The sequence below is a fragment of the Macrobrachium nipponense genome, chromosome 22 (genome assembly GCF_015104395.2).
Source record: "Macrobrachium nipponense isolate FS-2020 chromosome 22, ASM1510439v2, whole genome shotgun sequence".
In the NCBI taxonomy this organism is placed as follows: domain Eukaryota; kingdom Metazoa; phylum Arthropoda; class Malacostraca; order Decapoda; family Palaemonidae; genus Macrobrachium; species Macrobrachium nipponense.
In genome coordinates this window covers 6,784,197-6,808,472 of record NC_087213.1, presented here as the reverse complement: position 1 = coordinate 6,808,472, position 24,276 = coordinate 6,784,197, and the positions used below count along the sequence as shown (strand labels likewise).

The following is a 24,276-nucleotide window of genomic DNA, read 5'->3' as shown; positions in this document are numbered from 1 at the left end:
TGGCGCCATAACTCTTATTATCTCAGTGCGTTATGGCACTATAAAACTGGATTGCCGTTAACCGAGTTTGCCAATAACCAGGCACTTGACCACTATTCACCCGATCTATGCATGCGTGGCCAGATATCACAAGATTCCTTGCTTTCATCTGCTTTTTAACCAGATCCAGCTAGGCGCTAGAAATTATCCTATTGTTAAGACCGAAGGTTTGTAGCTATGAAAAATACTAATTGTCTTAGAAAATTTGTCATTTCTGGAATATATGACAAATTTTTTAAGTAATTTGGATTTTTCCTAACATACAAACCTGAGGTCTTTACATGTGGATTAATTTTCAGCGAGCTGGAAATTGGGACGTTAAACTTTTGCAAGACAGTTATGGTAATAGCTACTGATGATAGGGACGAAAGTCCCAACCACCAAGTTGGAGCATATTCAGTTCTATGCAGTATACCTTTTAGCCCAGGTAAGAGAATGAGGGGTGATAAGAGGTGGGCCCTTTATGTAGAGACCTCAGGTTTGTATCTTAGGAAAAATACAAATTACTTAAAAAATTTGTCATTTGTTCTTATACGAATACAAATCCTCGGTCTTTACATAGGCGACTTACTTTTGGAAGGAGGATTTTAAGGAAATCTCTGAACTGATAGGTAGTTTGGCTCACCTGGTTACTTTCTTCCTGGTCATGAAAGAGTAAAGGAAGGAGACCATACCCTCAAACCTTTTGAACGAGAGATCTTCAATCATCAGACTTCTGGGCATTTTGAATTAAAGGAATGTAATATCCTTGATTTGAAAAGGTTTTGGATGAACCCACAGTGGCCCGCCCTGCCATATTCGCGGGGAATGCTAACCAGACCCCTCCAAGAATAGTTAAAATCTGTGAATAGGTAAATACCCCCTCCCCCTCAAAAAAATTTTAGTCTGTGAAACATAAGCCCACAAATCCAGGGGGTCGATGGTATAAAGCTGAGAGTAACTAACTGGTTTGCTTGTAGTCAGTCTCTCCTTTCCCCTTGCTAGAGAGAAGGAAGGATTTGCATTTACATTATAGATAAGATATTCAGTCACCTAGATCACCTACATGTATGCCAGTTCAGCATGTGACGGCTCATTCAGTTCCTCTGCCCACTGGAAAAGGAAGGAAGACAGAAGAAAGGGAGGAAGCCAGTCCCACACACACCTCCTTGGAATTGCACTCCTTAGGCGAGATGCAACCTGTCCCTCAAGAGCAGGGTGAACTAATTGATTTGTTGAGCATCCACCATAGGATCCCAAGGAGAACAAGGACTTAAGGGCAACATCTCAAGTTAAAAAGAGATGAAAGTGGTCTGCATAATTACATCCCACCCTAGTACTTGACCAACATGGTCTTCCTGAATGCGATGGACAGACCAATGCCCTGGCCTCAAAGGTCTGGTCTGAAACTTACTGATGTCCACCAGGAAATTGTGAGATATGGTCATTTAATCATCACATGACAATTTGGACAGAGTTTCTCAGCCATGTAATTATCTAGTAGCTTTTCTGCACTCACATTAGCAACAACCTTTACTACTCTAGTACCTTCATCTATTCCAGCCAGATAAATACCTACTTGCTGCATTAAATCATTACCACACAAATTTGTATTACAGGAGTCAACAACTTAAAATACCCGAGAAACGTTTGTGCTATTATAAAGTACAGGAGCTAACACTTTGCCTAAGACATCAATTTTCATATAGCTTTTTATTGCATGGTTCCATATTTAGTTTTAACCTATGTACCCACTTTTTGGTTATCGTGGACACAGCAGCGCCACTGTCAATCTCAAATGGAACTAAATTCAGATTAATACTGAAATAAAATTCATCAGAATTAAGAGCAAAAACCTTTCCTTTAACCAACAATTTATCATCACGGTTGTCTTCATAATCATCAATAGTTTTTACAGCCATCTTACCTTCAGCCCTACTATTGGAAGCCTTATACCTAGGTTTAACACTACTAGGCCTATGAGGAGACATCTTTGTTTGCCTCTCTACACACCCTTTTTAGATGACCTTTCCTTTTGTAAATGTTACAAACAAGTCAGATCTTTAAACCTACAGTCTATACTCTCATGAGGAAAACCACAATGCTTACAAGATGACTTTTCTCTACTCACTGAACTAACCTGTGGCTGTGATTCGTTCCTCTCGCCTACAAAAGCTTTTTCCACGTTCAAAATTCTTTCTAAAACTGCACTAGAGGTCATAGCTTGGAGATCAATATTCAAAGCAACTAAATTGGAAAATATACTTCATTGTCCACTGCCATAAACAACTGATCTCTGACTCTTGAATCAAATTGATTACCAAAATTGCAATCTTTTGCTAAAGCCTTGAGGTCCGTATACAAACTATTTAGTCTCATCCCTCCTTTTTTCTTAGTTGAAAAGCTATTAGGCTACAATGATAAGAAGGTTTCACAATGTAATGTGATTTCAACACAGCTACAAGGTCATCGTAAGTCTGTATGGGATAAATCAGGAGCGCACAAATTACCCAGTACACTAAAAATATCGATTCAAGTCGACCCTAGCAAAACATTTTTCTTTTTGTTATCTCCCTCAATCCCAAGATTAATAAAATTAGCTTCTATAAACTAAGCCAAAGATCCAGGGTTATCTGAGAAGAATTAAAAGGATCAATCTGAGAAGAAATAAAAGGATCAATCTTAATCTGTGAAGTTGTCACCATCATGAACAAAACTGCACGATGAAGCAAAACTGTAGTTAGGGCAGCCTATATGCCAGGTAAGGTAGGGTAAACTTAATAAATCGAAGCATCAACTAGTACAGCTTGCAGAATTGAAAATCCTCACACCCTAGCATAGGCGAATGCTGCCTAAAGGCCTATCCACACGAGCGGGCCTGATCGGCGTGCTCCAGGGTTGACGGGTAAATTCTGGCGGGCTTACCCATGAATGTTGTCCACACAGGTGAGGTGACAGAGAGGTGGGTGTGCCCAACGATGTCAGTAGTGTGCTCAGTGCGATACGATAAGCATGGTGACTACCGCAAAGAAGATATTGTGTAGCATGATAATTGCTTTGTGTGTGATGAAAAAGAAGAGAATATGGTGCTTGTTTGTTTGTATGGTGCTTTTACTTTGCATGGAACCAGTGGTTATTCAGCAACGGGACCAACGGCTTTATGTGACTTCCGAACCACGTCGAGAGTGAACTTTTATCACCAGAAATACACATCTCTCACTCCTCAGTGGAATGGCCGAGAATCGAACCCGCGACCACCGAGGTGGGAAGCAAACACCATACCATCCACGCCACTGAGGCGCTTAGAATATGGTGCAAAGAATGGCCCAGTAAAAGTAGTGTATGTATATGGTTAACGTACGTCTGCCAGGGTCGAAGCTCAGGCCATCGGGCACCACCATTATGATTTTGCTACAAGACCCATCGGGCAATTTGACGGTTTGCCCATCGAGTGTGCACGTTAGAGGGGAGGTCCGTCGATCAGACCCGGTCATGTGGACAGGCCTTAAACCTCCGCACCATCAGGGTCAATCAGCTGGCCTTACGGAAGTATCCTCAGAGCCGGTAGGCTATGCTAAACCCATCAAAAATCCTGGAAAATTCTTATATCCACATGAAGTTCTTGTAGACCCCATGCTCCTCTGCGTGGATTATCGCCGCCATTTGTTAGGACAGGCATAATTAAATATGTGGCCGAATACAGCCTTTATTGTGAATCCCGTTCCAACAACTTGCTGCCAAAGACCAGCACGGCGGGGCCATCACAACACAACAACAGGGCCGAGAACTCAAAAACAAAAGATGTTCACGGCAGGGAATGGAATCGGAATTAACAAAGGATTACCTACCTTTTTTATCTAAAACTCTACAGCTGGGCTATAGCATCCTAGGTTATGAGTGCACTACTTAGGCTTGTCTATCTAAAGTGGTGAAAGAAAGAAGTTCCACCTCCTCCTTTCGTTTGTTTGTTTGTATGGTGTGTTTACGCTGCATGGAATCAGTGGTTATTCAGCAATGGGACCAACGGGTTTACGTGACTTCTGAACCACGTCGAGAGTGAACTTCTGTCACCACAAATACACATCTCTCATTCCTCAATGGAATGGCCGAGAATCAAACCCGCGACCACCGAGGTGGAACGCAAACACCATACCAACCACGCCACTGAGGCGCTTCACCTCCTCCTTTTTACTTGAAGTTTTCTTCGTGGCCTATACACCCGAAACTCACTCAATGAGTAGGCCTGAATCTTATTTTATGGGATACCTATCACCACCAATTCTACTCCCAACAAAATAAAAACTGCCTTGTGTGATCAGAGACTGAAATGTGTTTCATAAGCTATCATCAATAAGAAGAATGGTTCTACAGTACTTAACTGCAAAGGAACCAAGCCATCGACTAACTGCAACTACTTATCTAAGAGTTGAAGCGTTTGGTCAATATTCTTATAGGAACAAACCAGATTATACCCAAAAGTATATAAAACAAGGGAATTCTTACCTGTAAAGGTTTGAAGTTTATCAGGTCAACCCAAAGTCTGTTCATTTCCACCATGCAGACTGTACATATTTGATTACTAAGAAGAATCCATAGACTGGTGGTGATGGTTGCCCATGTTGGTAGACAGCAGGTGAATGTGGCTGATGCAACTTCACTTCTCTTAGCACGTAAATGAGAGGGTGAAACATCTCAAAAACTACTGCGTGGACCTTTACGGCCATCCAGCATTGCATGCATTGTAAAACTACGCTGTTCTCATTCTCATGATTAAACCAGCAGTTGTCAATTGGTTTGTGTATACCTTCCAAACTTACATAAAACTTACACAAAACCATGGAAATAAGTGAATTTAGCATATCTATTTGCAATCTATATATACAAATATGAGAGCAATTTTATCATTATTGCATTACTATGACATCTAGAATTCATGGAAACAGTTTGTAAAGGCATTGGCATATGTGTCAAGTTCGTCTAAATTGGCAACACTGAAATTTAACCAGTCCTCAATTCTTACAAACGATTTTTACGCCTGTCACTGTTTACACAGTTGCCTCCTACAACTGTCATGGTCCTTCCGGCCGTCATATTTCTTACGACCGTCATATTCCTTACGACCGTCGTATTCCTTACAACCATCATATTCCTCATGGTCTTCATAGTCCTCATGGCCATCATAGCTCTCATGGTCATCATGGTTATTACGCTCGTCATAGCTCTACAGCTAACATGGTTATCACAACCTAGGCTAACACTGGACTGTTGACAACCTAAACGGCAACTGTCTATAGTAGACTGAGCTAAACTACTGCTTAAGCTTTTTTATTCAAAATTTAACTGGAGCACGCACCAGTATTGCTGTTTATCCTACGAGAAAATTAACATTTCTCCATAAGTGCGTGCTCCCGAAATGAAAGTGTAATTACAATGATGCCACCAAAGACATGAGGTTGGCAGCAGTAGGCAGTGACATCATGACTACCACCACTTTGATAGAGACCCAAACTACTCTGTCATTGCTACTTTTTACAAGGATATGACAGTCCTGGCTTGAAGATGAAGAAATTATTCTTCTCCTCTTGGCACAAGGATCAGTCATGAAGTCCCTGATTCTAGCATTCTCCAACTCTTCACAGCCACACTAGACCAAGCTTCCATCAGTCACTTGTTCGACAATTACAACTACTACTTGTACTTTCTTATAATAGGGATGTGACAGTCCTGGCTCGAAGATGGAGAAGAAACTTCTCTTGGCTTGAGGATCAGCCACAAAGTCCCTATTTTCAAGGATTGGAAGAACTCACTGGCGTTAATGTCACCTGAACGTGTTGACGCCTAAGCAGAAGGAGACAGAGGAAAGACTTGCATCTTTTCCACTATGTTTGTTATATCTCCTAATACTTGCACTTTCTGTCAAAAAAAATGTGCATAGTTGTAAAGTAGGTACCCTTGTACCTCGAAGAGGCAAAAATGGAAGCATGTCTCCGTGTAGGCCGCAGCTGTGAAGTGCTCGACAAAAAGTGCAAGGCTGCTGTTGTTATTCTTGTAGCATAGCATAGCACCTGACTCAAAAGGCTGCGGTGTTGTACTATCTGCCTCTCTACAGATGTTGATGCATTTGATTGCCTTTCAGTGCATATCAGGGTAGAAGGGACATTCATAGCGTGGGACCCTGGATGGCAGCGCGATGTCATATAGCAAACCAACTGTCCTTCTTGGGTTGGTACTCCTGATAGGCCTAACGCCGATCGCACACCTCTATCAACTCTCCCCACGTATCTGGAACGAAAACAAGATGGCAATGCACACCTCTCCCTGCAGGGAAAGGAGCATAATTAGTCAAATTTACTTACCAAAGCACATCCTGATACATCAAAGCTTTGGATTCACAGGCAAGCCATATGATATATATGAAAATCCAAAGTACAGGCAGCAAATTAACTGTATCTGAAGACTTTCTGCACCTACGACATACTGCACGAAGATAATACATATCCGGGCATTTATCTGCTTCTTATGATATCCAGGAAATCTTGAAGCATGAGAAGGCTCCATATTCACAATAGTGCCCAGAAATTCCAAACACAACAGATTCAAAACAACAGGGGGCAAACTAAACTGGCTTTAAAAGGACGGAAGCAAAGCATGTCCTCTTAAAGGCGGTAAGAAAATAACTAACAGGGTCATGAGTTAACCCTTTAACGCCGATTTGAGGTATTGAACGTCGATATAAATTGACTGTTGGGTGTCGATTGGACGTATGGTACGTCGATATAGTTTTTTAAAAATTCGCGGAAAAATAGTTATAAGCCTACGTACTAGGTGAACACTTTTGAATCACGCGACTTGGGGGATGCTGGGAGCTCACGGATCAAGGCGTTGTTTTGTTTACAATCGTTACCCAGGCGCGCAAGTGCTTATTTCTTTCTTCTCGCAATAAAAAGCATCAGCGACACATCTCAGAAATTATTTTGTCACTCTGACATAATTTTTGCACCATTTTATATTAACCGTTACATGGAGTATTATATATGAAAATATGCGCAATTTTATGTAGAATAAAACTAAAACCAACCCATGGTTGTAGCTTTTATCAGTTTTGAAATATTTTCATATAAATAACGATAAGTGCCAAAATTTCAACCTTCGGTCAACTTTGACTCTACCGAAATGGTCAAAAAACGCAATTTAAGCTAAAACTCTTATATTCTAGTAATATTCAATCATTTACCTTCATTTTGCAACCAATTGTAAGTCTCTAGCACAATATTTTGATTTATGGTGAATTTATGAAAAAAACTTTTTCCTTACGTCCGCGCAGTAACTCTTCCGAAAAAATCATAATTTTTTTCGTTCGATTGTCATAATGTTTGCACCATTTTAAATTAGCCGTTACATAAAGTTTTATATATGGAAATTTGCGCAGTTTCATGTATAATACAACAACAAATAACCCATGGTTGTAGCTTTTATCAGTTTTGAAATATTTTCATATAAATAACGATAAGTGCCAAAATATCAACCTTCGGTCAACTTTGACTCGACCGAAATGGTAAAAAAACGCAATTGTAAGCTAAAATTCTTACATTCTAGTAATATTCAATCATTTACCTTTATTTTGCAACAAATTGTAAGTCTCTTAACACAATATTTCGATTTACTGTGAATTTATGAAATAAATTTTTTCCCTACATCCGCACGGTAACTTCCAAAAAAATCATAAATTTTTTCGTCCAATTGTTGTAATGTTTGCACCATTTTAAATTAGCCGTTACATAAAGTTTTACATATGAAAATGTGCGCAATTTCATGTAGAATACAACAAAAACAACCCATGGTTGTAGCTTTTATCAGTTTTGAAATATTTTCATATAAATAACAGTAAATAGAAAAAATTTGTCCTTTGGTGAACTTTAACTCGACCAAAATGGTTGAAAACTGCAATTCTAAGCTACAATACTTACAGTCTAGTAATATTCAATCAATTACCTTCATTTTGCAAGAAACAGGAAGTCCCTAGCACAATATTTTGATTTATGGTAAATTTTTGAAAACGGCTTTTTTTTACGTCCGTGCGTTACGAATTCATGCATCATTTTGTGATAATATTTTTTCTGTGTTGCCTTGATCATTTTACAATGTGTTAAATACCAAAATTATTGGAATTTAGTGTACAATACAACGAAAAAAAATGAACTCGTTAGCTTTAACCTTTTTGCTCACAGCACGATTTGTATAGAATTATATATGAAATTTTTTTTTCGCACTGTCATATATCCCAATATTTATATATGATAATGATTTTTTTTTTTCATTACTGATGGTAGCATACTAAACTTAGGCAATGAAAAAAAAAGGAGCCACAAATGAACTCTTAATTTTGAAAACTAAGCGTACTGTGAATTTTTGAAAAAAACGTTTTTTCCGCTTCGGCGCTCACTCGCGAACGTTGCCGGCATATGGGAGACTATTTTTAAAATACCGCTTCGGTGTTTAAGGGTCAAAGAGGGGTTTGTGGGTGGCTCCACATGACTCATGACCAAGCAGAGATGCCAATAGTCCCTTGCATACACAATTATTTTAAATTATTGGTTTCCGGCTGGCGCTGAGTATTTATCCTAATGTTAAGACCGAAGGTTTGTTTCGTATATGAACAATGTTGTTTTAAATTGTGTATGGATCATTTAAGTTGCTAAGGCTATCGTAAATCCAGAGAAAATATTATAGTTCATGTCCAGGTGTCCACCAATCTTGTTGCTAAGTACAGAGCAGTATTAATAAGGAAAGGCAAACAACATTTGAAGGAGCACATGTTTTTATAAGATAAAAAGGGGTGGTAGTAACAACTGCTACCACTGTTAGTGAACTAGGAAATCTGGGCAGAGAAAACATTTGTGTATTAAAATTACAGCTGCCCAAATATGAAACTTAGTTGAGTATGTCCAAATGTTTCTATATTTACACATGCTAAGATTTACAACAAAGTCAGACGTTCCTCTTGTATAAGCAGTGTGTGTTATTCACATAATACCAAATGCTTCACAAAAGATACACTATATGAAGTATCCAAATAAGGAATTCTTCCAACAAAATACTCAAGATAATGTGATCTGCCCTCCCACCCCATAAGTTTATAGGAAGTTCATCTTCCATGACAAGCATTTTTTTCTCACTGGCATTTTACAAATTTTATTTTTAATGCAGATATTGTTATCACAGATAGTTCACGGTTCACGGCAGCTTTATACTCTAATCATTTTCTGAAAATTTACGCAATATTGTGAGCTTCTTACAATAGGTGATTTTTCCCCTCCTATATAAATATCTTTATTATTTAACAATTCTAAACAACAAAAATCTCGGAAACACCAGCATTAATGTACAAAAGTCAGTCGCACACTATCATATGTAAAAATGTCTGCAGAGGTTCAAAAAGTTTTGTTAAGGTTTGCATTTAAATTTTAACAGTTTTAGATGTACAAAAACTGGTATAGTACGAATGGCATGCAAACTAATTGATAAAAAAAAAACTTGGGGCTCATGTTAAAATGATTAACTGTTTCTAAACAATAAAACAAAATGGCTTTCAAGTTTTCACACTTTTGAAGGTTTTCAAAATTTTTAATGGGATCCTCAAGAACATAAAAACCAGAAAAACATGGAACACTTGAACCTCCATCATATAAGCAATTTCCACTATAAAAGTGACTTAGCAAAATGGATTAAATAGTTTATTATACCACCACGATGCACAGGACGCACTTGTGAAGCCATATGTTGGCATAAGCCATACATACAACAATTCTTAATCACAGCCACTGTTTGACTTGATACATCTATGGTGACCATCTCTCAACACTCAAAATCTGCAAATAAAAACCATGAAATAACTTTGTGCTTTCAATGCTAATGACAAATTTGCATGCAAACTACTAAAAGGCATATGGGCAAGAGCCCTTCTGTACCATTTCTGAAACTAAAGTAGTACTTTTTCGTGTACAATCACAGTATATTTCTTGGAACTTATCATCAGTCAATTTCTTACAACCAAATTTCTCTGGAGGAAAAATTAAATCCAGACTTGTTTGAAAAAAAATCCATCAATCATATTAAAACCCTCATCTTCAGTCCAAATATCCTTTGACAAAGTATTCAGTCTTGTAATCAGAAGCACATTTGCTTTTGCAAATGTTAATGCATGAATGCCTGTACCTACTTACAATGCACCAAGTCACTGCAGCGATAATCGCCTTTCTTCCTACAAGTCACCAGCTACAGCTTGTCTCAGAAATCCACCTCTTACTGGTTTCAGCATGGCATGATGAATCTTTTTCCCATTAATCCATTCATCATAAACACTAATGCTCTCCTCCGCTTACTTAATTTTCAACTATACTTAATATATGTATAATTTTTTTCTGACATTAATAATCATTTTGTTCTGCTTTCAGTAACTGGTATCTGTAATATGAGCTTGTTTTCAGCAATGTAAGTATATGGTTGGTTTCACAACTTACATTGGTATTATTGGGCTTTGTTCTGCTTTCAGTAACTGGTATCTGTAATATGAGCCTGTTTTCTGCAATGTTGGTATCAATGGGCTTTGTTCTGCTTTCAGTGCATAACTAGTATCTGTAATATGAGCCTGTTTCCAGCAATGTAAGTATATGGTTGGTTTCACAACTTCTATTGATATCATTAGGCTTGCTGCTTGTATGCACACTTTCAAACATTTAAAGTGAAATTCTGAGTTATGTACTAATTATTACAGGGTCATTTATCAGTTATCCTGAGTTTGCCATGTTGGGTCTGAAAATACTCGCTGAAGACAGACCCTCACTTGTTTAGCCCAACAATGCTCTCTCATCTCACAACATTTGCTAAGACTGCATTTGTTACATAAATGCATTTGTTACAAGAACAATGCATTTGTTACGAGAACAGGACAGTGTACTGCACAAAGGTGGTCAAGCTTTCTATTACCAAAGTTTCTGCTTAGGCATCCTTAGTTTCATAATTGGCTTTTATGTCTTCCACTTTTACTGAAAAGGTTAAGGAGCATCAGTCTTGAAACAATGTACATTGCTGATTGCTCAGCTTGCCAACACACTAGGTACATAATCTAGTTGACATTAACCAGTCACATATCAGTCAGCTTTTGTTCAACTAAACTCCTCTCGTCTTTAGTAACTCCCCTACCAAAATATGCCTGCTCATATGGTACCACTTACCATATATATCATGCGGCTGCTTCTTCTAGCTCAAAAGAATATTTTGTCGTGTTACTACTTCTTCTTAGTAAGCCTTTATATGACTTTTCCTAAGGTGTCAACTGTTCCAGCGCTGTCTTACTGTACCTGCTGTACTGATGGTTGCTGCTATGGGGCCCCTCCTGTGTACGTTATATGGAGTGTTTTATCCATGTCAGCTCCTTGGGCATATCCAGTCAATCATACTGAATTGTCAACAAAACCTCCCATTGCAGTGTCTCCTGTGCCTCCTGTACTTACTGCACTTCACTTAAAGCACTTCATTCCACAAAGCCTATGCTCTCCCTACTGTGTTATAGGCTCCTGCACAATCTGCTACAGAGCTACTGCTTACTGGCTTATTGTTACTTTGTCAGTTGCACCAGCCCTTTTGACATTTTAAGTACTACAGTGTTACAACTTGCCTCCAATTCAGTAATGGATAGTACGTACTCCTCCAGCTCCTACTATGGTTGACATTCTAGCAATCCTACCTCTTCCAGTTACTTTCCTTACAGATTTGGTGTTACACTACCAAGCCAGATAATTCTGCTTTCCATTTCCATCTGTACTAGATAACCTTCAAATACGACCCAGCAGTAGTGGTGCCGGCAGAAGTTCATGAGCCTCTGAAGTGCAGCATTCTTGGGAAAGTTTTTTTTTCAGCTCATGAAGTGCAGCATTCTTGGGAAAGTTTTTTTTTTTCAGCTCGTGAAGTGCAGCATTCTTGGGAAAGTTTTTTTTTCAGCTCATGAAGTGCAGCATTCTTGGGAAAGTTTTTGTCAGCTTACTCATGAAGTGCAGCACTCTTGGGAAAATTTTTTTCAGATTGCCATCATTCATCATACACACTTGCTTCAGTCACTTAGGGCAGTAACCTTCTAGTCATCTAGAAGCAGCTGAAAGACATCTTACAAGTGAGTGATATGACTTTCTCATCAAAATCATCTTTACATGAAATGTTCATTACCTGTGATATCCCTGGTCCATGTGACCCTGAACAGTATAGGTCAAAAAGTTCTTGCCCAACTACTGTCAGGTTGCCCTTGCCTTTTGCTGCTGCATTCACCCCAAAAGAGGCTCATTTTGATTAGATGAATAATCATTCAGTTGAAATATTTTCTGATGATAAAGAAACATTATCCGTTTGTAAATTAAATCCCTGATGCACTGTGCTATAGCCTTCAGCAACTGGACTGTTCAAGGAAGGTGAACTTCTGCAGCAGGATTGTGACCTGAAGATACTGTACCCTGCTGAAGAGTAGCATTTAACTGACTTGACCTGCAAATCAGCTGGAAAATGTCAGAATTATCTGGGGAGAACATTGACACTTTGACAATACTGATTAGTCTTTTAGAAGACAAGATCTTAATACTGCTTTTGATCCATGAGTTTCACTGGTCTAGCAACTACTTCAGGTAAAGGTCCCGACAAACTACAATGCTTGAAGTGCTTGCTGCATGCAGTTCCCCAAAATACCAATGACCCTTCTCAACATTAGAAGTTCTAAATCTCCAGAGGTGGCAGGGCCTAACATCCAAAAGTGTTCAAGATTTAAGCCAGAACCAAGAAAAATAACGCCCCTTTATAAAAGAATTTCACACATTCTCTAGTTACCCCTCTCGACTGAAGCCTTCGTTCTCCCTAAACCATCTTGTTTATCCCTATTGGATGTTCTTGGAATTAATCCCACAAAGGAGGAGCATCTCGATGCCAAAGATTTTAAAACCAGAAGGCAACCTGCAGCTGGTCTCAGAACTTCTCCACCTGGAGCTGCATTTGCCCAACTTCCCCCTGCTGCCTCCCCCTCTCATCTGGGGATTTCCCACATGTTGCCTAAAATCCCATAATGAAGATCGATCACCAATTTGCCCAGGTACTGTGATGTAAATAATTTTGGGTACAGTCGGTTATCGTTTTTTGCCTGTCTGTATTTCCATTCCATTCTTTCCATGGTGACTTCCCCCTTCTTGGCTCAGGTTCTCATACCCCAATTTTGGTTCGATGCTGTAATTAATTCCCCTTGTGATGCTAGTAGTGATATTAAAACATCCTCTAGTTAATCAAGCAACATAGTATTCCTTTCTGTATAAGCTCCCAGTCATTCTATACCCACTGTGAGTGAGCTTTAATGTAAAATACTAGAGAAAACAGTGTTAACATTTCCCCACATGTCCATCACCTTAGTACTGATACTAGAATGCAACCTCTTTGCAGACAAATATCATGCCTGGTTGTGAGAGGAAATTTGGGAACCCCTTTGCCCCCTTTTGCTACGACTCCTGTATTAAATAATCTGCTCTGGGCAAGTTTTATCTCTGCCTGGATCATTTCCCAGCCATGTCTTCCAGTTGATCTGCAATCAACCACCTTCCATTAATTTCTGGACTTACTCGAGTCCCTGTCACCCTTGAGATGTGAATTGCTGCTCACGTTATTTACATGTAAATACGTATAGTTCATTTAAACTAAAGTTCCAGAGTTCTATATAATTTCTTCCCTCCATGAATATCAGCCTTCAGCTGTAGACTGTTTGTTATAACCTCGTTCTCTCATACAAGGCCTTTTAGGAGTGCCAGAACTTCACTTCCCCAAATTAAATACTGAGGAAATGAGAAATTTAAACAACACAAAGGAACCAAATGACCCCAAGTTGTGCAAAAATGGTGGAATGTCATGGTACGCAGCCTCAGCATGGGCAACCAAGCCTTGCCTTCACATTGATCACTGGATTTGGAAGCCTGCTAGGCTTTCTGGAGGCTCTATGGCATGCTCTTAGTGGATCTCTTTGCACAGGCTCATAACAGAATCCAGTAGCCTTGAAGCTGGAAACCATGCTTCATAGCTGGGGCAATCTCAACACTTACACATTCCATCCATTCTGTATTATCCAGTAAGTGTTAAAGAAGACCAGACAATCATCCACTGTGCCCACAACAGAAGTGGTATTTGGGACTAATGTTTGTGGACCCCGTACAAATATGACAAATTTTCTAAGACAATTTGTATTTTTCATAGCTACAAACCTGAGGTCTTAACAATAGGATAATTTCTAGAGCCTAGCTGGATCCGGTTAAAATGCAAATGAAAGCAAGGAATCTTGTGATAACTGGCAACGCATGCATAAATTGGGTGAACAGTGGTGAAAGACCACGCACGTACGCCACTGCATCAGTCTTTCCCAACTCAGTATGTCTTAACCCTCTTACGCCGATTGGACGTATTAAACGTCGAGTCAAAATGTCTCCCGTATGCCGATTGGACGTATCATACGTCGGCTCAAAAAAGTTTTTTTAAAAATTCGCGGAAAAAATACTTATAGGCCTACCAGCCAAAAACTTTTGAATCACGCGCCTTGGGGGATGCTGGGAGTTCACGGATCAAGGCGTTGTTTTGTTTACAATCGCTACGCAGGCGCGTAAGTGCGAATTTCTTTCTTATTGCACTAAAAAGTATCAGTGACACATCTCGGAAATTATTTCGTCACTTTGACATAGTTTTTGCACCATTTTAAATTATCCTTTACATGAAGTATTATATATGAAAATGTGCGCAATTTCATGTAAAATACAACACAAAAATACACATGATTGTAGCTTTTATCAATTTTGAAATATTTTCATATAAATAACGATAAGTGCAAAAATTTCAACCTTCGGTCAACTTTGAACTCTAACGAAATGGTCGAGAACGCAATGTAAGCTAAAATTCTTATATTATAGTAATATTCAATCATTTGCCTTCATTTTGCAACAAATTGGACGTCTCTAGCACAATATTTCGATTTATGGTGAATTTATGAAAAAACTTTTTCCTTACGTTCGTGCGATAACTCTTCCGATAATTTTTTCGTGCAATTGTCCTAATGTTTGCACCCTTTTAAATTTGCCGTTACATAAAGTTTTTATATATGGAAATGTGCGAAATTTCATGCACAATACAACAAAAACAACCCATGGTTGTAGCTTTTATCAGTTTCGAAATATTTTTATATAAATAACGTTAAGTGCAAAAATTTCAACTTCCGGTCAACTTTGACTCTACCGAAATGGTCGAAAAACGCAATTGTAAGCTAAAACTCTTATATTCTAGTAATATTCAATCATTTACCTTCATTTTGCAATGACTTGGAAGTCTCTAGCACAATATTTCGATTTATGGTGAATTTATGAAAAAAATTTTCCTTACGTCCGCGCGGTAGCTCTTCCGAAAAACTCAGAATTTAAAATTAGCTGTTACATAAAGTTTTATATTTTAAAATGTGCGCAATTTCATGTAGAATACAACTAAAAATGATTGAAGGTTGTAGCTTCTCTCTTTTTTTGAAATATTTGCATATAAATCATGATAAATAGAAAAAAAATCACGTTCGGTCAAATTTGACTCTACCGAAATAGTTGAAAAATGCAATTGTAAGCTAAAAATCTTACGGCCTAGTAATATTCCGTCATTTTTCTTCATTTTGAAACATATTTGAAGTCTCTAGAACAATATTGTGATTTATGGTGAATTTTTGAAAAATATATTTACCTTCACTCCCGCGCGCCGTTCTGCCGATTCAAGCTGCCGCAAGTCTCCGAAATACGTACATCGCATTATCCTAATATTTGCTCCTTTTCATATTAGCCGTTTGATAGAGTTTCATATATCAAAATGTGTGCAAAATCATGAAAAATACAATAAAAAATAAGTGAAGGTTGTAGCTTTTTCCATCTCCGAAATATGTGCATATAAAAAAATATATATATATAAAAATTTCGACATTCAGTCAAATTTAACTCGTCCGAAATGGTCGAAATCTGCAATTCTAATCTAAAACTCTTACAGTATCGTAATATTCAATCATTTTTCTTAATTTTGAAACAAATTGAAAGTCTCTAGAACAATATTTAGAATTACGGTGAATTTTTGAATATAATATTTTTTTACGTCCGCGCGTTACGAATTCGTACATCATTTTGTGATAATATTTTTCCGGTGTTGCTTTTATTGTTTTACTATGTATTATATATCAAAATGATTGCAATTTAGTTTAAAATACAACGGAAAAAAAAGTAACTCGTTAGCTTTGACCGTTTTTTGCACAGCGTGATTTGAATACAATTATCTATGAATTTTTTTTTTTCGCTACCATATCTCGCATTATTTACATATGATAATGATATCATTTTTCATTTCTGATGATTGCATACTAATCTTCAGGCAATGACAAAAAAATGAGCCAAAAATGAACTCTTAATCTTTAAAACTAAGCGCGCTGTGATTTTTTGAAAAAATTATTTTTTTCCACTTCCGCGCTCACTCCAAACCGGCGCCGGCATACAGGAGAGGTTTTGATTTTTAGGGCTTCAGCATAAGAGGGTTAACAAACAGAAGGGCAGCTAGAGGTGGGCAGTATAGTGTTAAGACCTCAGGTTTGTAGCTATGAAAAATGATATTGTTATAATACAATAAAGTTTCATACATATTTACCTGGCAGATATATACATAGCTAAGACTCCGTCGTCCCCGACAGAAATTCAAATTTCGCGCCACTCGCTACCGGTAGGTCAGGTGATCTACCTGCCTGCCCTGGGCGGCAGGACTAGGAACCATTCCCGTTTTCTATCATATTTTCTCTCTTCCACCTGTCTCCTGCGGGGAGGCTGGGTGGGCCATTAATCGTATATACCTGCCAGGTAAGTATGTATGAAACTTTATTGTATTATAACAATATCATTTTCATACAATGAACTTACCTGTCAGATATATACATAGCTGATTGGCACCCTTTGGTGGAGGGTCAGAGACAGCTAATATGGAATAGACAGGTAAACAACATATGTTGTAGGTATAAAAGAAAAACCTTGGTTCCTACCTGATAGGTGGTAGACTTCGTGGCTGTAGCCCGGTAGTCTGCATCACCTCAAGACTTTAGCGAGATATTAGATCTATGGCTAGAGTTCTTGTGGGTCTGTCGATGGGTATAAGAACCGCTTACTCGGCAGAGCCTAAAAGGACTTAGTCAATGGGTTACTGGACCACTTCTATGACAACACACCTTGTGAAGGAGCATAACCAATCCCGACCACCTGATCCTAACCACCATGTTAGTATATAGAATTGTTCTGAGTTATCCCCGAACTCATTACAAACAACCCATAACTCGAAACGAAAAACGCATTCATACAAAAATTCTCAAAAAAAAATTTTAATACTCCCCTAAAAGATATCACAAGAGTTCCTTACTGAACAACAGTGACTGGCCGCCAGTGCAGCACCGAGCCCTCTTTGTCAGCAGAAATCTAGAACATATCTAGTAGAAGGTATGTACAAATTTAAGGATTGGTGTTTGCTCCCGTACCCAGTATTGTATCCGCCGATACAAAAGGTCCCAGAGAAAAACATTTCTCGTAGGTCACGCGAACGTCTTTAAGATAGTGAGATGCAAAAACTGAATTGCACCTCCAATATGTCGTGTCAATAATTTTCTTTAACGACATATTCTTCTGAAAAGAGAGAGACGTCGCCACTGCTCTAACTTCATGGGCTTTTACTCTTAAAAGCGGAAAAGAGTCGTCAGGACAGAACTTGTGAGCATCCGTAATGACGCTCCTAATGAAGAAAGCTAATGCGTTCTTAGACATGATTCTTGTGGGTCCTTAATCGAACACCAAAGACTTTGTCTAGAGCCTCCCATTTGTTTCTTTCTTTGTAAGAAGAACTTCAAGGCTCTTACCGGGCAAAGAGACCTCTCTGTTTCTCTCCCTACTAGACTCGATAAGCCTTTGATCTCAAATCTCTTGGGCCAGGGATTCGATGGATTTCATTCTTCGCTAGAAAAAGAGTTCTAAACGAGCAAAAGGCCGAGTCTTTGTTAAAGCCGACTTCATCTTCTAGGGCATGAAGTTCGCCAACTCTTTTGGCTGTCGCCAAAGATAGGAGAAAACAAGCATTTTCTTTTTATATCCCTGAACGAAGCTACGTGGGGAGGCTCAAATCTGTCAGACGAAAGGAACTTGAGAACTACGTCCAGGTTCCAGCTGGGAGGAGTTAGTTCCTTCGATTTTGTCGTTTCAAACGATCTAATCAAGTCGTGCAGATCTTTATTCTCAGCAATGTCTAGGCCTCTGTTTCTAAATACTGCCGAAAGCATGCTCCTGTATCCTTTGATCGTCGATACAGACAAATGAGAGACCTCTCTCAAGAACAAAAGGAAAATCAGCGATTTCGGTTATAGAGGTACTGGAGGAGGACAACTTCTTAGACTTACACCACCTTCTGAATACCTCCCACTTTGACTGATAGACTCGTCTAGTGGAAGCTCTGCGGGCTCTAGCGATAGGCGCTTGCAGCTTCGCGAGAAAACCCCCTCGCTCTGACAAGTCTTTCGATAGTCGAAAGGCAGTCAGCGCGAGAGCGGGGAGGTTTTGATGAAACCTCTCGAAGTGTGGCTGTCTGAGAAGATCCATCCTTTTTGGAAGGGATCTTGGGAAGTCTACTGTCCACTCCAGTACCTCTGCAAACCAATCTTGTGCTGGCCAAAACGGGGCTATCAGGGTCATCCTTGTCCGTTGGACGCTACGAACTTTCTCAACACTTGTCCCAGGATTTTGAAAGGGGGGAAAGCGTACACGTCCACATGAGACCAGTCCAGCAGGAAGGCGTCGACCACGAGAGCTCTTGGGTCTTCCACCACTGAACAAAAGACTTCCAGCCTTTTGGAAAGGAATGTGGCGAACAGATCTACGTGAGGAGTGCCCCAAAGATCCCAAAGACTCTGACACACCTCTGAATGAAGAGTCCATTCTGTGTGAAGGACCTGGCTTCTCCTGCTCAGTCTGTCCGCCCTGACGTTTCTCGTCCCCTGAACAAATCTTGTCAGGAGGGAGATGTTTCTTTGTGAGGCCCAAATTAGCAGATCTCTTGCTATCTCGTAAAGTGATACTGAGTGCGTTCCTCCTTGCTTCCGAATGTAGGACAGGGCTGTAGTGTTGTCCACATTCACTTGGACCACACTGTTCGTCACAAAGGGTTCGAAGAACTTTAGCGCCAAGTGAACTGCTAGAAGTTCTTTGCAATTTATGTGCCAGGACACCTGTGCTGCCTTCCAGGTGCCTGACACTTCTCTCGGTCCTAGTGTTGCTCCCCAACCCTTCTCCGATGCGTCGGAATACAACACTCGGCTTGGGTTCGGAACTTCCAGAGAAATTCCCTTGTTCTCTTTTAGAGGGGACAACCACCATTGCAGGTGTGGTTTCATCTCCATTGGAAGGAGAAAACTGTCGGAGAGAAGTCCCGTCTTCCAGTTCCAAGATCTCCTTAGGAAAAACTGAAGAGGGCGAAGATGTAGTCTTCCTAGAGGAAAGAACTGTTCGAGCGAGGAAAGGGTGCCTAGCAGGCTTAACCATTCCCTCGCCGAAGTCCGTTCTTTCCCTAAGAAGAGAGAGACTTTTTCCAAGCCTCTCACGATTCTCTCTTGCGAAGGAAATACTCGAAAACCCCGAGAATCCATCTGAATCCCCAGATAGACCAAGTTCTGTCTGGGAATCAGCTGTGACTTCTCGAGGTTCACGAGTAGTCCCAACGCCTTTATCAGGTCTAGGGTCAAAGAAAGGTCCTCCAAACACTGTCTCTCTGTTCTGGCCCTGATGAGCCAATCGTCCAAATATAGAGATGTTGACGCCTTTGAGGTGAAGAAACCTCGCCACATTCCTCATCAGGTTTGTGAAGACCTGAGGAGCTGTGACAGGCCGAAACACAAGGCCCTGAACTGAAAGATCCTTCCCCCCGTCATGAAACGGAGGTACTTCTTTCGACGAAGGGTGAATCGGGACATGAAAATAGGCGTCCTGGAGATCCAGCGACACCATCCAATCTCCTTGACGTAGCGCCGCCAGGACTGAGGCCGAAGTCTCCATAGAAAACTTCTCCTTTAGAACGAACTTGTTCAGAGCGCTGACATCTAGAACAAGGTCTCCAGCCCCCCGAGGCTTTCGCAACCAGGAAAAGCCGATTGTAAAACCCCGGAGAGTTTTGCTCTTAGAACCAATTCTATAGCTCTTTTGTCCACATTTGATTCACCATCAGACGAAGAGTATCCCTCAGTACAGGGGTCCCTGTATCTGGCTGACAGTTCCCGCGGAATGGTCGTTAGGGGAGGACTGTCTTGGAAGGGGATAAGATATCCCTTCCTGATTATGGACATGGAAGAGGCGTCCGAGTTTATGAGTGACCAGGCGTCTGCAAATTCGAGAAGCCTGGCCCCCACTGGTGTTTGGAGGCTGTCTGTCTCACTTCCCTTTCTTAAAGGGACGGGAAGGAGCCTTACCTCTCCTCTCAAGACCTCTTCTCTTAGAGGTAGCTCTGGAGAGAGGGCCTCCTCGAAAGGGCTGAACCGTAGAAGTCGGTCCTTTCTTGTCAACTGAAACAAGTGGTCTCTTCTTCCTTGCAGTTTGCAGGAGAAGATCCTGAGTCGCCTTCTCAGTCAGTGATCGAGAAATGTCCTTCACTAACTGAGAAGGAAACAGGAAGTCAGACATGGGAGCAAAAACCAGGGCTGCTCTCTGTGAGGGAGAAACCGCCTTGGTTAGGAAGGAACTAAAAATACTCCTCTTCTTAAGGAGTACTGCTCCGAAAAGAGAGGAGATCTCTCCTGATCCGTCTTGTACCGCCTTGTCAATACAAGCAAGAATACTCAGAATGACTTCGGGGTCTAGACCATCCGAGTCATGAGCTTTCTTAGACATCACCCCAAGGGACCAGTCTAGGAAACTTAAACACTTCCAAAATATGGAAGAGTCCCTCGAGGAGATGATCCGTCTCCGAAATCGCCCAAGACACGCGAGCACCATTCAAAGCGTGTCTCCTTGACGAGTCAACCAAGGTTGAAAAGTCCGCTTCGGCTGCCGCTGGGAGAGACAGGCCCATGTTCTCCCCAGTTCGGTACCAGAAACCTCTCTTGCCAGAAAGTATGGCTGGAGGCATACAGGTGGTGGTTCTGCCCAGATTCTTCTTAGACAACATCCATTTGTCTAAGGACTGAAGCGCTCTCTTCATAGAGATCGTAGGTCTCATCTTCAAGACCGACGAAGACTTAGGCACAATCGCACTCGAAAACAGTGATCGAGGCGAAGGAGAGCGGCAGGAGTTAAAGAATCTCCGTATTCCCGCCGTAAAAGAAGGTCAGTCAGAACTTTATAGTTCGAGACTCCTTCTCTACCGTCACCCTCTTCTTCCGAATCTCCTTCTACACCTTGTGGAGAATCGGCCTGAAAAACGAGAGGATCTTCATCCCGTTCTCTCTCTACTGGTGACAAACTCCTACTAGGAGAGGGGCTCATAGAGTGAACCGACTCTCTCTCACGTCTAAAAGAAGTCTCGCGTCTGCTTGACTTCTCGCGCCTGAAAAGCTCCTCGCGCTTGGCTGGCGCCTCGCGCTTGTCTTGCGCCTCGCGCTTGGCTGGCGCTTCACGCTTGGCTGGAGCGTGTAGCCTGGCTGGCATCTCGCGCTTGTCTGGCGCCTCACGCAATGTTGACTCCTCGCGCTTGGCTGAATCCTCGCGCTTGGCTGGCGCCTCGCGCTTGGCTGAATCCTCGCGCCTAACTGGCGCCTCGCGCCTGGCTGGCACCTCACGCCTGAGCGTATCCTGATCTAGAGCAACTCGCTCGGATAGATCCTGACGTTTGTACGACTCTTCGCGCCTGGAAGACGTCCCATGTCTGGAGGACGCTTCACGTTTGGCTGGTGAAAGAAGACGAGACTTCTTAATAGGAAGTCTAGCGTCCTTCTTGCGAGGGGGATCCCTCGAAAGAACTCCAACCAAAGAGGCAATCTGCTCTTGAACTGCAAGCAATATCCTCTTGGAAGCCACCCCAGCGTCCTCTTCAATAGAAGAAGCAGGAGAACTCGAAGGAGTGCGATCCTCAAATACTGTTCTAGGAGGCGTCGAAACCAGCTTAGCCTTCTTGATAGAAGAAGGAGCTTCCTCGAGAAGCGTTCCGGGCTCGAGTCGAACGTGCGCTCTTTCCAATGCCTTTTCAGTGGCCTAGAAAGATCCGAGTCCTTCCACCCTCGTTTAGGTGAAGGAGAACCGGACGACGAGAAACAATCTCGTAGGACGCTTCTATTAGAGCGGTCCTGAGCAGACTGTAACGAAACAGAACCTGCTGAAGGGACGCCTGACCGTTGGGGATTCCCCACAACCTCCGTACGACTTTCGACTTTCCTACTCCTCTGGGTATGTGAGTTTGGAAGAGGTCGAGGCCTGGGAGCATCGCAGGGACGGTCAGACGCCCCCTCCACAACACTGGGAACACTCACTTCACTTAGTAATTCACAATCAATAGCCTTACCTTGCATGGCCGCCATCTTTGTCTTCATTTTACGAAGAGTAGCCTTCAGATTGGCGATTTCAGAAGCCGAATCCGAATGCAAAGCCTGTGAGGATTCAGATACATAGGGAGAATCATATTCATTAATAAAAGGAGAGTTAGACTCAGAAAAAGGCTCAATAGGCCTTGTACTCACACTCTTTTGTGCAGCCCGTCTAATCCTATCCCTCTCTAACTTCTTCAAGTAAGAAGTTAGAGTCTTCCATTCATTAGCATCCAACTTTTCACATTCAATACAGGTTGTTAGCCAAAGAACAGTCAAACCCCCTACATTTACGACATACAGTGTGAGGATCAACCGAAGCCTTCGGTATCCTCACCTTGCAGCCTACATTCACACACACTCTCACACTAACACTTGAATCAGACATTCTATTAGAAAAATCAAAAGCAAGTCCAAATCCAGTCCACAGTAGCGAATGCCAAAACAACGATCCAGTACGTCACCAAGAAATCCAATAATGATGATCAATAAAGTCTTGAAAAGCGAATTCCAGTCAGGAGGTAGTAACAACAATGTTGATACCACCGGCGACAGAGAAAATATGATAGAAAACGGGAATGGTTCCTAGTCCTGCCGCCCAGGGCAGGCAGGTAGATCACCTGACCTACCGGTAGCGAGTGGCGCGAAATTTGAATTTCTGTCAGGGACGACGGAGTCTTAGCTATGTATATATCTGACAGGTAAGTTCATTGTATGAAAATACAAATTGTCTTAGAAAACTTGTTATTTGTTCATACACGAACAAACCTTCGGTCTTAACAATAAGATAGACTCATACTTGGAGGGAGGTATAAGACATCCTAAACTGGCTAGGGGCCTACCCACCAGTCCAGCTCCAGAAGAAATGACTTCTGGAGAGGGACTGAAGCCCATTAAGAAGCTAGATAAATTGATATCTAACCACTCAGACCCTGAGTGACGTACAATGATATATGGAAGAATCATTGTACGTATAGGAAACCAAAGAGAAACTTTGACAGTCCAATTGCAAACCAATACACCAGGGTTTGTTACTACTCCCAACTCCTCCTTGCCCAAGAGTGGAGCATATACTACCTAATAGAGGGTATGATATTTGTATATTAAGCGACCACACTATCAGTATGACTACCTTACTCACCTGTATCAGACCAGTCCAGTGAATTACGTGTCTATGACTTAACCTGCCCGAAGGAAGAAGGAAAGGTACAAGAGAAACAAGGAGACCAGCCAACTCACTCATTCTCTCATCCACACAATCATCTTACATCTTAGGTAAGATACAAAAGTGCCCTGTTAAGGGCAACTATGAGCTACACAACCGAACCTTGTGATATCTGGCAACGCATGCATAAATCGAGTGAACAGTGGTCAAAGACCACGCATCTACGCCACCGCATCAGTCTTTCCCAACTCAGGATGTCTTAACAAACAAGAGGGGTGGCTAGAGGTGTGCAGTATAATGCTAAGACCCCAGGTTTGTAGCTATGAAAAATACAAATTGTCTTAGAATATTTGTCATTTGTTCATACGCAAACAAACCTTTGGTCTTAACAATAAGATAGACTCATACTTGGAGGGAGGTACAAGACCTCCTAAACTGGCTGGGAGCCTACCCACCAGGCCAGCTCCCAAAGATGACTTCTGGA

General features: G+C 41.1%; 1 protein-coding gene across 1 annotated transcript in view; it reads right to left on the bottom strand.

Moving 5' to 3' along the window:
* Positions 1-8,818: 8,818 nt before the first annotated feature.
* LOC135198464 (neuralized-like protein 2) overlaps positions 8,819-24,276 on the bottom strand; it is a 65,021-nt gene continuing 49,563 nt past the window's right edge. The window contains exon 6 of the mRNA XM_064226034.1: positions 8,819-9,887. The gene's annotated coding sequence lies outside the window, so the exon portion shown is untranslated. The remainder of the gene's footprint in view (positions 9,888-24,276) is intronic.